This window comes from Callorhinchus milii, unplaced genomic scaffold (genome assembly GCF_018977255.1).
Source record: "Callorhinchus milii isolate IMCB2004 unplaced genomic scaffold, IMCB_Cmil_1.0 Scaffold19, whole genome shotgun sequence".
In the NCBI taxonomy this organism is placed as follows: Eukaryota; Metazoa; Chordata; class Chondrichthyes; order Chimaeriformes; family Callorhinchidae; genus Callorhinchus; species Callorhinchus milii.
Window position 1 is genome coordinate 708,211 of NW_024704760.1, and position 14,915 is coordinate 723,125.

Consider the following 14,915-nt stretch of genomic DNA (forward strand, 5'->3'; position numbering starts at 1 on the left):
ACTTGAAAGCTGTTTTGTTTAATAATCCTTGCACTTGATACAAGGCCTAATCATTGTCGAGGGTAAGCTACAGGACTCCTTGTGGAGTGCTCCAGGTTAATCTGGAGACCTGGTAATTTAGTGGTTAGAGCACTCACATCTGCAAGCAAGAGACCTGGGTTGACTCCCCCCCACCCCGGCAGAACGAAACGTTGGTCAAGTTTCCTTACTCCACACGCCTCTGTTTACCCAGCAGTAAGTAACTCAATGGTAGCTCAGTGGTTAGAGCACTCACCTCGCAAGCGAGAGACCTGGGTTCGATTCCCGGCAGGGCGAAACCTTGGACAAGTTTCCTTACTCCACACGCCTGATAATAATACCTAAAAAAAACAATAATAATTTGGTCACTTCAATCCATGGCTGTTTGTGGGACACTGCTGTGCGCAATTGGCTGCTGCATTTCGCCCATAAATATACAGTCAATTCACTTTACAGTATATTCTGTGAAGCACTTTGAGATGTCTAGAAGACGTAAAAAGCGCTATATCAAATGCAAGGATTATTATTATTATTAAGTTGGAATCCGGTTGTTAGTTGATTGTTGGATTGCTTTCCAGGGGTAATAATCCCTTCAAGAAACAAATAAATAATTTGGTCACTCAATCCACGACTGTTTGTGGAACACTGCTGTGCACAATTGGCTGCCACGTTTCGTCCACAAAATATACTTTACAGTATATTCTGTGAAGTGCTTTGAGATGTCTTGAAGAAGTGATAAGGTGCTATATCAAATGCAAAGATTATTATTATCATCATGTTAAAACGTCTCAAAGTACCTTACAGTTTCCTGCAATGGCTAGACACTATTATGTAGGGAGCACAGTGGCCAAATTGCAAACAATGATGTCTCACAAACAGGTTGGACCAATTGGCTATAGGATTGTTGGTCAATACAGTAACAAGCCCATACTGTGTTGAAGTGTCAGCCTGCACTGGGAGCTCAAGACCCAACATGGATCTTGAATCTGCATCTTTCTCACTTGGGTGTGAGATTGCGACCAACTGAGCCACTACAGTCACTACAATCCTTCATTCCAACAAACATAAAGAAAAACAAATTGATCTTCAGATACATAGTGTGGCTGAGCTCCCAACGTTCAGGAGATACGTTATCAAAGGCAGGACATTATTTTACATGACTCAAAATCAACCTCTTTAATTCCTTTACTCTCGCTCTGAAGGTCAATCCTGTCATTAAAAGCTACACTGCCAATGCTTTTGAGGCCCCAGAAAGCGATTAAGCAGAGTTCCGTCAGTCAGAGTTTGTGCAGAGATGAGAGCTACACGTAACCAGAACGATTTGCAGATTCAAGAGGGTACAGGGTCAGTGGAGCAAGCGAGAAGTTTAGGACAGACACCGGGAAGTATCTCTCTACACAGAGCAGGAATAAATCACTGGAGCGCACCTGCTGGGAAGGATGCTTGAAACCAGGATGTTGGAACACGTTTAAGAGATAGCTCAATGCTATAATGTACGGTGGGTTATTCTGGAGGGAAGAGATCAAATTTGAACAAACCTGTCTTGTGATCTGTTTGCTTGGGTTTCTCACAAAATCAGAGGAATAGAAGGAAATGAGTCATTAGTAATGGCTGATAGAACAAAGATTGACTTGCACTTATTGGCCAGAGATCTCTAATGGCCCAGAAATGGCTCCACTCAATGTAGCTTTATGGATAGTCTATCATCATCATCATCAATCCAAAGTGTGTTTCACATTGTTCATTCAGACATTGGCTCTCTTACTAATGCCTCTTAACTTTGAAAGTTTAATCCTTTTTAAAGCTATAAAAACAAATTAAGCTTGAATTGCTTGCTCTCATGGGCTTCGGTGTTGAGCCTATCAAGTGCCAGAAGGAAACAGCAGGGATGCTTTGCCATGTAGCTCAGCTTGGCTGTTCTTTTTCCAACTGTGATCTTCTCGGGCCTGTTGGGACATAACTAAATGGATTTTTCTTGTTTTCTGGATGTCTCGAGTGGCCAGTTACATTGCAGCCTGCATATAAGGGTGACAGGAAGTCTATGAAATATTCACAGCTATTGATTGTGGGTAAAGCGGTTTGTTCTCCAGAAAGAAGGAACACTTGATGTATCAGGAGCAAGGCTTTGTGTGACCTTAAACTCTCCTTTGCTGTGGGCACGCCCTACTCTGGTATGAATACACTGGTGTACACTGTGATCTCCTCCATCCTGTTGAGATGCTATTGAATGGATTTTTCTTATTTTCAGATGTCTCAAGTGGCCACTGTGATCAGGGCCACAATTGACAATGAATGAACTGGCCACTGACTGATAGGAAAGCTTGAACTCACCAACAACACAACAATCTCAAAGTCAACCACATGGCAAGCAGTTACAATATCCCTTTAGTGGGACTGTTAATAAAAGCAAGGGAGGGTGGGTATTCTGGAGGACTGGATACAATGGGACAAAGCAAAATCTTGATTCAAGATCCTCTTGTGAAGACTATGACCCTAAAATATCAATAGGGAACCAGTCATTCTAGCACATGGCACAGTCCCCTGCTCCCTCAGAAAGCCCTCGTTGGGTATCGAACTCACTCACACTCTTTGCTTCTGTCACCTTCCCTGGTCATTTGTCCCACAACTGTCGCCGGATCAAATGAAAGACATTGGATGAAGAAAGCCCGAGGCCCATTTGATTTCCAGAATACCAGGCAAACAGCGCGGGAACCGTTGAAAATTTGAATGGATTCAGCATCCACCGTCTTTTGGGGGAGGGCGAGAGTTCCAGATTTCCACTCCCCTTTGTATGAAAAAGTATCAGTTTTAGTCTCAGTGCAGAAAAGAGATGGGGAGGAGAGGATGTCTAACATATTGATCTCCACTGTATTGATCTCTTAATTGTTTTTCAAAATCTACTTAATCTCTCATTGGGCAGAGTCGAATTTCTGCCGTTACTAGACGTAAATTACCCAAAACTGGATGATTGGGAACGAGTAAAATGCTGTAATTTAATTTGGGGGATCACAAGACTTCAAAATTGTGGCTCATTTGATTAAATGAGAACCTTTTTACTGTTTCTGCCCAGCCAGAATTCTGTCACTTATTACAGAAACCATCCTGTAAATCATCAAGTTCTTTCCACCCATTAGCATGTCACAGAACCAATGTAATTCAATACGCTTCTTGAATTCATACTGCTTTCCTAGATTTTATGATTCTGAATCAAATATACAGGTGTGAACAATGTACTCGCTTCCCCCTCCACAACCTCCACTGGAGCTCTCTACTTTAAACCCATTCCCCTGCTCTCTCCCTATCGTGTCTGTGCTGGAGCTCGCTCCCCCATTGGAGCTCTCTACTCTAATCCTAATTTATTTTATATTCTTCCTCTTCAGATGTTTAATCAAATTCATTTTTAAGTGCTGGTCTGGTCTCAGCCTTAACAGCCACATGAAAGCATTCCATATTCTGATAATCCTACACTGGAAAACATTTCTGCAATCCTCACATAACTCTTCCCGTCACGAACTGGAGTTTCTATTCCCCAAGGTACAACAAACAGGAATAATCTTTCACTATCCATGTTCAAAACCTTTGAGCAACTCTATTGGCTCCCTTCATAACCTTCTACATTCCAAAGGAAACAGATCCTATTTCTTGAGCCGATTTTTATAGCCATCGCTTTCCCCCCATGTATCCCATCTTCCGTCTGTCTCCCCTCCCCCTCCCACCATCCTTGGTATCAACAACAACTTGCATTTCTATAGTGCCCTTCACCCGGGGCAGCGTCTCGGAGCGCTTACTCAACCTACACCACCCCTAACCCCTACCCCACCTCTCCCCCATGCTCGGGCCGCGACAACTGACTGTTCAGCACTTTGGGACGTCCTACCGACGTGAAAGGCGCTCTATAGATGTAATTTTGTGGTTGTTGTTGTTGAGGACATCCCAAGGCGCTGGACAGTATTATGGGGTATGGGGAAAGAGCAAATAATTGGAGTTGAGATACAGATCAGCCATGATCTTATAGAATGGCGGAACAGGCTCGAAGGGCTGAATGGCCTACTCCTCTCCCTATGTTCCTATAGACCCCAGCTCGTCAGCAGCACAGGTTAACCTGAGGCTTGCTTGGACTCTAGGTTCTTCAAGCAGCGAGCCATAATTTGATTTTCATCAGCAAGACAGACAGACATTAGAGTTACAAGACAGCTGTTCAATTTACCCCAATTAAAAACAATCTCAGAGACAGAGAGAGACATTCACAGGCACAATATATGGCTCGTTATCTTAACATCAAAAACCACTAATAGAATCCCACACATCAGACAAGCAATCCTGAAAAGTGCACAGGAGGTTTGGCTATTCGTGAGAGACAGAATTAAATGTGGGGCAATCAATACAGATCACAATCCCGTTCTGAATGAAACCAGTTTATAGCTTCATCATTTCAAATCAAACACTACATCTTTCAGCATCCAGGATGTCTTGGGCAATTTAGGAGGCTTTTTTGTGTCTTATTTATTCTTGGCATCTCATTCGACTTGAGACCACGGTTGGATTGTCACCCCAATCTTCTTGTCTAGGTTTCTGAGAGTTTTGTAAATGTTCTAATCTCTACTCGAACTTCACTTTAGTTAAAATTTCTCTAAAGAATTTTGTGAGGAGGCCTGGAGCTATCTACTCTAATCCCATTCCCTGCTCCTGAATTGATCGGAATACTTGAAAGGAAGATAGACAGGTGCTTTGAGATCTAGTTTTGGTCTTTCCCAGTAATAATAATAATAATCATTGCATTTGATACAGCCCCTTATCACATCTTCGCGACGTCTCAGAACGCTTCACACGATACACCGTAAAGTGAATTGACTGTATATATTGTGGGCGAAATGCGGCAGCCAATTGCGCACAGCAGCGTCCCCACAAACAGTCGTGGATTGAGTGCCGTGTAAGGCACTATACAAATGTAATTTGGTCTGGTATTGTTTTGTATCATCATTATCAACCAAGAGTCAGCTTAACTGACCTGCATCCCACCGTTTGACAGAAGTCTTTTCTCACAAGGAATGCCGGTTAATAATTGAATGAAGTTGAAGTAAGGCAGGGACAGTCATTTTATGGAACATTATCGTGCGTTTGTCTTAACATCAGAAAAACCTCCACGTAGTTTATAATAATGATTCATCGTTTCAATGACAGTGAGGCTCAGCACCCTGTCATGTAGAGATGTGACTGTCAGATCACTTGCTGGTGGGATTATTCAGATAATTCCCGAAACACATCATTACCACTTAGCGCTTGTAAATCTTCAATACCTAGAGCAAGGAGTTCACTGAGAAAAAAAAATCTCCATCTTATTCAACCAAAAAACTAAGAACAGATGGTCTATTAGACCTCATCCCGTGCCATTTACTCCGAGAGGAGAAGGGGACGGAGGAGATGAGGACAGGGAGGGAGGGAGAGAGGGAGGGAGGAGAGGAGAGGACAAACGTAAAGCAAAGGAAGCTACTGGTCATCACAGGAAACGTAGTAACAGGAGGAGGTCATTCAGACCAACACGCCTGCTCACCATTTTATCGATCGTGGCAGATTTTTTAATTCCATTTTCTAAACCACGTAATATCTCTACTTACCCAGTGCCTGTCAGTCTGTCTCCGTTTAAATAGCCCCCGATGGATTCTGCGACTCATCTTCGGAAAGTTTCTGGAACCTGGCTCAGGCAAGACAACGAGGCATCTGGAGCAAAGGCAAACATCACTGGGGTTGAAGGATTTTTCTGTGCTCCAATAAATACAATACAATAAATTACAAAGCAGTTTTGATGGGTTGAATGGCCTCCAACCATTCCTATATTGCTGCTCCATCAGCGATATGGAATGGAGAGGACAGTGGAGGGTGAGGGCTTACCACTGACTAGCTTTTGCTTTTCCACACTTCCCTCTGTTCCTCTACTGACCACAGCCACAGTGGGAGGGGCGTAATATTGTTAGAGCGCTCGCCTCACAAGCGAGAGGACCCGGGTTCAGTTCCCGGACAGTGTGGAGCAAAACCTTAGGCAAGTTTCCTTACCGTACACACACACACCTCTGTTTACCAGCAGTAAGTAGGAATCTGGCTGTTAGTCGATTGGTGGATTGCTTTGCTGAGGCAGATAATAATCCCTCCAAAAAAAAGAATAATAATTTGGTCACTCAATCCACGACTGTTTCTGGGACGCCGCTGAGTGCAATTGGCTGAGGTGTTTCGCCCACAAAATATACAGTCTATAATATATTCTGAGAAGTGCTTTGAGACGTCTCAATGACGTGTTCAGCCACTTTATCAAATGCAAGGATTATTATTATTATTCTGTATTTGAACGTGCACGTTCTTGCTGTGGACTGTGTGACCAGGGAAATATGGTGTGTCTACGTGCTGACTCTGTGCTGCCTGTGGCACAGTGTATAGGCAAGGGCAACGTTCAAGCTGCCACTGAGCACAGCTTCAAGTTCCAGACGAAACGTCTGCGTTTACAAGAGAACGAGAGATGTGAGGCTATAAATAACTGCGGCACAGAGTGTAACTCGGCCCCTGGAGTGAGCACATCAATTCAGCATGAAACCTGCCGTCAACTGGAGCTCACAGCAAAGGCTGGGCTGCGTCTGTGTTTATCATGATCTGAACTCCAACTACTGACAAAAATCACCATTTATTATTGTATTATATTAAAGCCAGCTGGAGCAGGTCACTGGGCGTCAGGCAGGTACGGTTGGTTAGCTGGGCACACGGTTACTGTTTGTGGGACGCTGCTGTGTGCAAATGGCTGCCACGTTTCGCCCACAAAATATACAGTCACTACACTTTACAGTATACCCTGTGAAGCGCTCCGAGTCATCTTGAAGGCCTGATAAGGCGTTATATCAAATGTAAGGATTATATTATACAGTCAATTCACTTTACAGTATACTCTGTGAAGCGCTTTGGGACGTCTAGATCAAATGCAATGATTATTGTTAGTAGTAGTAGTATTATTTGTGAATACAGTGTAGACCCATCCCCTCCCACTTTGTGTTAGCCTCTCTCCTTCTGTTTTCTCTCCACCTATACACATTTTGTACAATGTTTGTGTGTGTGTCTCTCTCTTTTCATCCACCACTCTCTTTTATCCCTAACTTCCCTACTTATGAACACATCAAATAACTTATAAATTATGGATTGAAAACAGCTCGTCTCTCTTTGTTTGACTCTTTGTCTGACTAACATGAGTGTCTTCTACTTTGCATCTCCCCTTGCGTGCGTGTCTCTCTTTGTGAGTGTGTCTCTCTCTTTGTGAGTGTGTGTGTGTTTGTCTGTCTGTCTCTCCCTGTGCAAGTGTACGTGTGTGTGTGTCTCTCTCTCGCGCACCCCCCCACCCCCCGGAACCGGGCTCTTGTGTGTGGTGTCTCGCTCCCTTTATCCTGTTAAATGTATATTTCTCTCTCCATATCATTATCTTTCACAGTGTCATATACGAGACGCGAGTGGAAGTGTTTGTCTGAACACAGATCAATCGTGGCTTCTCATGAATGTGAATCACAGAGAGCAGTGAGCGCTGGGAGATGCAGGTCTGGTTCTCCCTCACAGCTCCCTTATCTCAGCAAACACACTCCTCTTGTTGCTAGGGGACTAATTTCCTGGCGCTACCATTGGGCCGGGACCAGGCAATGCCATCAGTTCAGCCCTGAGAGAGACATGGGCACAAACGATCGCGCAGCAGGCATTATGTTTAAGGTTTACCTAGTTTTAAATATAAACTTAAACCTACTTATTGCCTTCGCTCGAGTCATCTGCACCTTACATTAGCCCCAAGACACAAAGCTGGAGCCTATCTGGATCAGTTTGCCAACACCTTAGCCAAAGAGCACAACTCAGGTTGACCTGTATGCTTTGCCATTACACTTTCCTTTTAAAAATAATAATAATAATTTGGTCACTTCAGTCCCACGGCTGTTTGTGGGGACGGATGCTGCTGAGCGCAACTGGCTGCTCCGTTTCGCCCACAGAATATACAGTCACTACACTTTACAGTATATTCTGCGAAGCGCTTTGAGACATTTTGAAGGAGTGATAAAACGCTGCATCAAATGCAAGAATTATTATTATTATTATTATTGCTCATCCTGGGTGTCAGTCTCTGGGTCACAGATTGCTGGTTCGAGCCCCCCCAAGTTTGTGTGTATGGAGGCTGACAGCGTGATGTGTGCTGCACTGATGGAGCTAATGGCATCTCGATCGTGTCCCTGTAATAACATGTCAGTCTGGAACTGTGCGATTGCACTACAGGGAGCGAGGAGGCTTTACGTAGAGACTGCTTTTCACGTCACAACCCATTTGCTTTCCTGACAGAGACGTCTAAATAACGGCAATAGTGTTGTTCGAGCCGAACAGCAATACTGTACCTGCCTCCAGACATTGAAGAGATGAGCATCACCTCCAACCCTCTGGCCAATACGCTTCCAGTTCCTCGTCCCAGCCTTCAAGCCCCCACCCCAACCCCAACCCGGTGACCCTGCTCCAGTCATCAATTGCCCACTGTGTAAAGATACACTTCCTGGTTCCTGTGTTAAACTTGTTTTGTTTGGAGTTGTTGCAGAGTGCTGGGTGTGGCCTGGGAGCATCACGTTTGAAATTAATTGGCTAAGTAATTGGGGGGTGGGGGGCAGCGCGGGGTGGGGTGGGAGGGGGGGGATGTTGACCTGGGGTCTTATTTAGGCTAGAGTTTTACAGTAAAGATATTCCCGCTGACACATTCAAGATTCAACTCGCAAACACGTGTAAATTCAGTCTCAATATTATTCTGACCTGGAACTAACGGCTCCCCGCCTCCACCGGCACGTCAGTTTGTAGCTCAGCTCCTCGGTGGATGGTGTCAGCCTCCAGCCCACCCCCGCAACCCCCCGCACCCCCACCCCGGAGTGGTCGCAGGCCTCTATGTCAGTGCAGTGTAGGTAAACGACACGGACGCTACCCATTAACTTGCGGAGATTCCGGGTTTGAATCCCGATGGAGCCACACAGCTATCTGGAGATCAATAAAGTGCGGATCGAGTCAATAAGTAAACCTTCCTGAGGGAGGAAGAGGCAGGGGGCAGGGACGAAAAGACACAGCGAATCTCCATCAGGAAGACGGGTCACTGGCTGGGCCGCCCATCAGGCTTTGAGATGAGGAAGGAAAATGGAAAGGAATGGTCACAAGGAAACTGTAAGAGTTTTGCTTCTTACAGATACACAAGTGTATTTAGCCTCATATTCCACATTAAGGACCCCTTGAGATGGCTCTTTTCACAGCTGTAAAGCCCTGAGGCTTATCTACTTGTTCCTCCTGACGTCAGCCTTTGTTCTCATCCCCTTTAAGCCCGATGTCCTACAACTCGATGATTATTTTGTCAGTTCTGTTCTGTCTGACGCCAGTTAATTAGCATCACAGCAAAAAGACATTGGTGCACACGCCCAAGTCTGTTTAATTTAGGTTCCAGCCGGCACACAGAGGCAGGAAGCCTTCCTTTAACTCCTCTCCCTCATCCCCTCAACATGAAAGGTGCTATATCAACAACAACAACTTGAAAGTGCAAGCATTCATTAATTATATTAGGACATATCCACAGGTTGGAATCTAATCAAGGGATTCAGGGAGTGTGCGAGTGTTTGTGTGTGTGTGGGTGGGGGGGGGGGGGGGGGGGGGTTGGGGGTTATATATATGATCACAATTATTATAGTCAAATGTAGTGACTGTTTTTGCCATGAACAGACAATCACAGGAAGGGAGACCAAAGAAAGAGGGAGACCAAAGGAGCTGGACTTTCAAACTCGGAATGGAAAGCAGGTTATGCAAGGGTTAACGCCCTCTTTAACTAACGGGCCTCGGCACCTGCTCAAAGGGGAAGGCATTGCGAGTTAGAGTGAGCGAGTGAGTGAGCGAGCGGAAGGGAACATGTTGACAAAGAGAACGCCCCTCTCAGTGAACAGGTGCTGTTACTTTTCATTGCACAAAACTCATCACTTCACTGGGAGCCCTAATGAGCTGCAGCCGACAAACCAGAGTTACATTAATAATTCACAAAGACAACTTTCAATACACAGTCACTACGCTTCACAGCGTATCCAGATAAGCCACTGTATCCAATGCGAGGATTATTATTATTACTATGACAATGTTGCTTTAATGCTGTTCTGAGCTCAGGGCCTCGGGTTACATTTTGTGCGTTTTTCTTAAAATGCTCACGGCCCCTGCGTTTCTCCCCCCACCCCCTGCCCCCTCTGCCCCCCAGGGTAAGTGTGAGACGGAGACGGAGGCAGTCAAGTGGAGGGGATTGGAGTTCAGAAGGAGGGGAACTGAGATGCAACGATTTTCTTAAGAAGCTATTTATAGAGATTTATAAATAGAATCACCAGTTTACTAACTTGTGGGTAAGAGGCTCTGCTCCCTCCCAGGGTAGACAGGGCAGAAGCTAAACAACGCCAGGCAATGGACGGCAGCTGAATGAAGACCTCACTGTCTGACCCGGCTAATGTGGGCTTATTGTCTCCCTCTGCTCAATGCCGGCCTTGAAATGCGCAGAGCTTCAGGGGAGATTGAATCCTTTTGTTCAGCTGCGTTTCATTAGGACTCAGAAACATCCCATCGGATTTAAAGATCGTTCTTCGAGCTTCCCTGGCCAGCGATCTCCACACACAGAGCGCTTGGCTCAGGCACACGCTATCGTGCTCATGTCTAATACTGAAAACCTCTTGCAGGGAACTGTATTCAAGTGTAGTGACTGAGTACTTGTAAGCAAGACCGCACTCACACAGCGGTTAAGTGAACCACCATTTTATCTGGGGGATTGTCAATTTACCCCCAACATGAAAGGCACAGTTATGTATTAATCCAAGCTATTTCCTCCCCCTTTTTTTTACCTACACAACTTAAACTAAAGTTTACATTGTGAAAAATGACCTGGTTTTGTGTGTGAAGCAGAGGAGAGCTGGTCTCCAGCCCCAATTATTATTGTTGTTAAAGTGCCCTAGAGAAGACTTGACACAATACCCCAAGGAGGGAGTTATCACAAAACACTATCCTAGAAGGAAACTTCAAATATACAGTGTTTTCTCATCTGCAGTGAGAGTGAGTGAAGGTCACTTTGTGCTGTGGATCAATGCATTTGATTTAATCTGTTTGAACTGAAACCCTCTCCTGAGAAGCTTTTCCCTCTTGAGAGGGATTGCGAATCCCCTCCAGTCGCCACAGGCAAATCCTCTTCCCACAAGCGGCGTCTGATTCATTGAGATTATGTGATATGGCTACAGTCAAGATACTCACTGTTTATTTATGGTCTGGGGGTGAGACGGAGCTGGAAATCAATCAATTGATCAATTGATCAGCCGATCGATCAATAAACCATCCCCGGATATTTCCTCTACAAGAGATGTATTAGGGCAACTTTCAGCTGCTTCCTAATCCCTTATCAAAATAGTATGTGGTCACTCAATCCACGGCTGTTGGTGGGACACTGCCTGTTTCACCCGCAAAATACACAATCACTTCACTTTACAGTGTATTCTGTGAAGCGCTTCGAGACGTCTCGAAGACGTGATAAGGCTCGGTATCAAATGCAAGGATTATTATTATTATTGTGGACATATTAATCATACACTGGGGTCAACATAACAGTACATGTGCTACCCAACGAATCGGAGTGGGGAAAGGGGTGGGGAAGAGGCTCTGTGGAGGGGAGGAGAGGGGGAAGCTGTAGCGGGTTGAAAGACACCTTTGTGAGATTAACACTGACCATTGCTGGATCGGTTCTCCATGTCACTGTCTCTTATCTTGTTCGGGACGAGCTGGCAATACCTCTTCACTGTGCACCGACTATACGAGAGCCGCCTTATCTTCTCACACAGCCTCCCCGTCGGCTCAGCGGTTGTTGGTGCGGTGACTGGGGCTACACGGGATGGGTCACTCCAGTTGCTGACATTCCTGCTGGGAGCCGGAGCTCCTGTGTGTGTGTCCGATCATAATCCTGGCAGTTGATACAGCACCTGATCACGTCATTGAAACGTCTCAAAGCGCTTCAAGAGATACACTGTAAAGTGAATTTTATGGGCAAAACCCAGCAGCCAATTGCACACAGCAGCCACTCACAAACAGTCGTGGATTGAGAGACCAAATTCTTATTTAACCAAACATTTTTTGATTTTTTCTTTAAAGAGTTTATTACCCCCGAAAAGCGATCCGCCAATAGACCAACAACCGAGTTCCTCCTGACTGCTGGTAAACAGAGGCGTGTGTGCGCGCAGTAAGGAATTGATAATGTAATGTGGAGCATCAGAGCAGGAAGGCGTCCATTTGCTTTGATCGGCTGAACACTCCCAGTTCTCCTGCTGTTTGCCGCTCGCCTGTGAGCTGGGATATTTGTCACTGGAAGAGAATCAACATTACTGCGAGGACGAATGAGCAGAATAATTGGAACCAGCAACGACTGACTCAATTTCTGATCCATCAACTGGAACTGTCATTGCTTCCTGCTACCCAAATTAAAGAAATCTGGACATTTTGGTGTCAATTTAGTTTTCACCAGCCAGACTGTTCTTTCATCGTGTGTCTCTCTCTCTCCTCTGAGCCCCATCTCCCTCTCTCTACCTACCACAACCTTTCCTGTCTTACTCCACTTCATCAAGACTATTATAGTCTTTGTTTCATTTCTCTTCTGTTCCCATCAAGATCCAAATCACGCCATGAATAATAATATTTGCATTTGATTCAGCTCCTTATCACGTCGTTGAGACGTCTCAATGAGATTCACAGAATATACTGTAAAGTGAATTGACTGTACTTTGTGGCTGAAACGGGGCAGCCAACTGCGCACAGCCACGTCCCACAAACAGTCGTGGATTGAGTGACCAAATAATTTTTTGGATGGGGAGTGCAGGGAATTATTACCTCCAGAAAGCGATCCACCAATTGTCTAACAAGCGGGTTCCTACTTACGGTCAGGTAAACAGGAGTGTGGCGTAATGAAACTTGGCACTTGTATGCACACTTCCCTGAAATCAATGCACATCACAACTCTTAGTTTGACTCTGTCACTCGCCCTGCGGCTTCTGGGTCAGAGGGTTGAACACTATTAAAATGCAAAACACAGTCAATTCACTTTGCAATGTATCCTGTGAAGCGTTTTGAGATGTCTCAAAGACGTGATAAGGCGCTGTATCAAATGCCAGGAATATTATTATTATTATTAACTTGTTATTTCATTCGTCAGACATCAGGCCTATCGAACCTCCTCTGTCTGTCCCTTGTCCCTCCTACAGGATTCCAATTCACAAGTGCCGTGCTCCCAACCGTGACCTCTCTCTCGTCTCATCATCTCGTCTCATCAAACCTTGCTGCTGTACTCCTGGTGTTGTCAGTATTCAGACCATAGCTGCGTCCGAGCGAGTGAGCTCAGGTTGTCTGCTCTCAGGCTCTCACTCATTCACCTCAATTACAGCGAGAGAGAGAGAGAGGGAGAGAGAATGTCTGAGACGCAGATGTGCCCCAATAGCCTGTGGCTGGTGTGAGGTTACTCTTAAATATGAATTAATCTTTCCCCTTACTTTACAATAGTAAGAATGCTAATTAATTGATGTTTGGCGTCTCCTGAAATCATCATCGTATCAAAACATTTGAGGTTTACGGCGAAGAATTCTTTCCAAAACCTGGTTCAATTGTCGAGCTTTGTGAATCACCGAAGATTAAAACAAGACATACCTCATCCACAGTCGCTTTCGCACAAAAGAAATGTCATGAAGCACATCGCAAAACACAGATAATTAGAAATGAAATGAGTGTTGTTATTGCAGGAAAAGCCAGCGGCTGATTTACACCAGAATCACGAGACACTCATGAGCTCTGAGCAAGTCGTTAATCAGAGCTTGTGGCTGGGGAGAGAGGATAGGCGGGAGAAAAACTCAATGCCTTCTTTGGAATAGTAACTAATACAAGATGCTCGTTCTTCACACAGAGGGTGGTGAGAAGGTGGGCTCATGCTCCCTGGAGTCCTGTAGCTCAGCGGTTAGAGCACTCACCTTGCGGGAGGACCTGGGTTCAATTTCCGTGCAGAGCGAAACTCTGGACAAGCTTCCTTACTCCACACACACGCCTCTGTTTACCTCGCAAGTAGAAACCTGGTTGCTAGTCGATTGGCGGATCGCTTTTCCCGGGGGTAACAGTTCCTTCAAAATAATTAAATCAATAAACAGTGAATAATTCGGTCACTCAATCGACAACTGTTTGTGGGACGCTGCTGTGCGCAATTGGCTGCCCCGTATTTCCCACAAGATATAGTCAAGTCACGCTACAATAGATTCTGTGAAACTCTTTGAGACGACTTGAAGACATGATAAGGCGCTGTACCAAATGCAAGGATTATTATTAATAATAATATATACAGAAACCGAATGAAATGTGCAAAAAGGGAGAGATTTGGTCAGTAAAGGGATTAAAGGAGGAAATAGAGTCAAAGTGAGATGAAAGTGTCTAATAAAATGGTGGAATTCCCCCAAAGGGCCGAATGGCCTCCTGCTGTCCCTAATTCCTTCTAACGGCAAAGAAAAGATACAAAGGAAGAAAATAGCGACAGCGATTGAAAAAGAAGAATCCTTTATTTCCAGCCCAGTTAGTTGACACTCAATGACGTACAGATACGGAATCAGACTGCAAGTGGCATTGCCAGAGGACAGACAGAACACAGCACGGAATTAGAAAGAACAGTAAAGCCTCCAGCCCTCCCCAACCCCCGCCCAGCCCCCACCCTCGCCCAGCCCCCACCCTCGCCCAGCCCCCACCCTCGCCCAGCCCCCCACCCTCGCCCAGCCCAGCCCCCACCCTCGCCCAGCCCCACCCCCCCGCCCAGCCCCACCCCGCCCACCAGCCCCCAC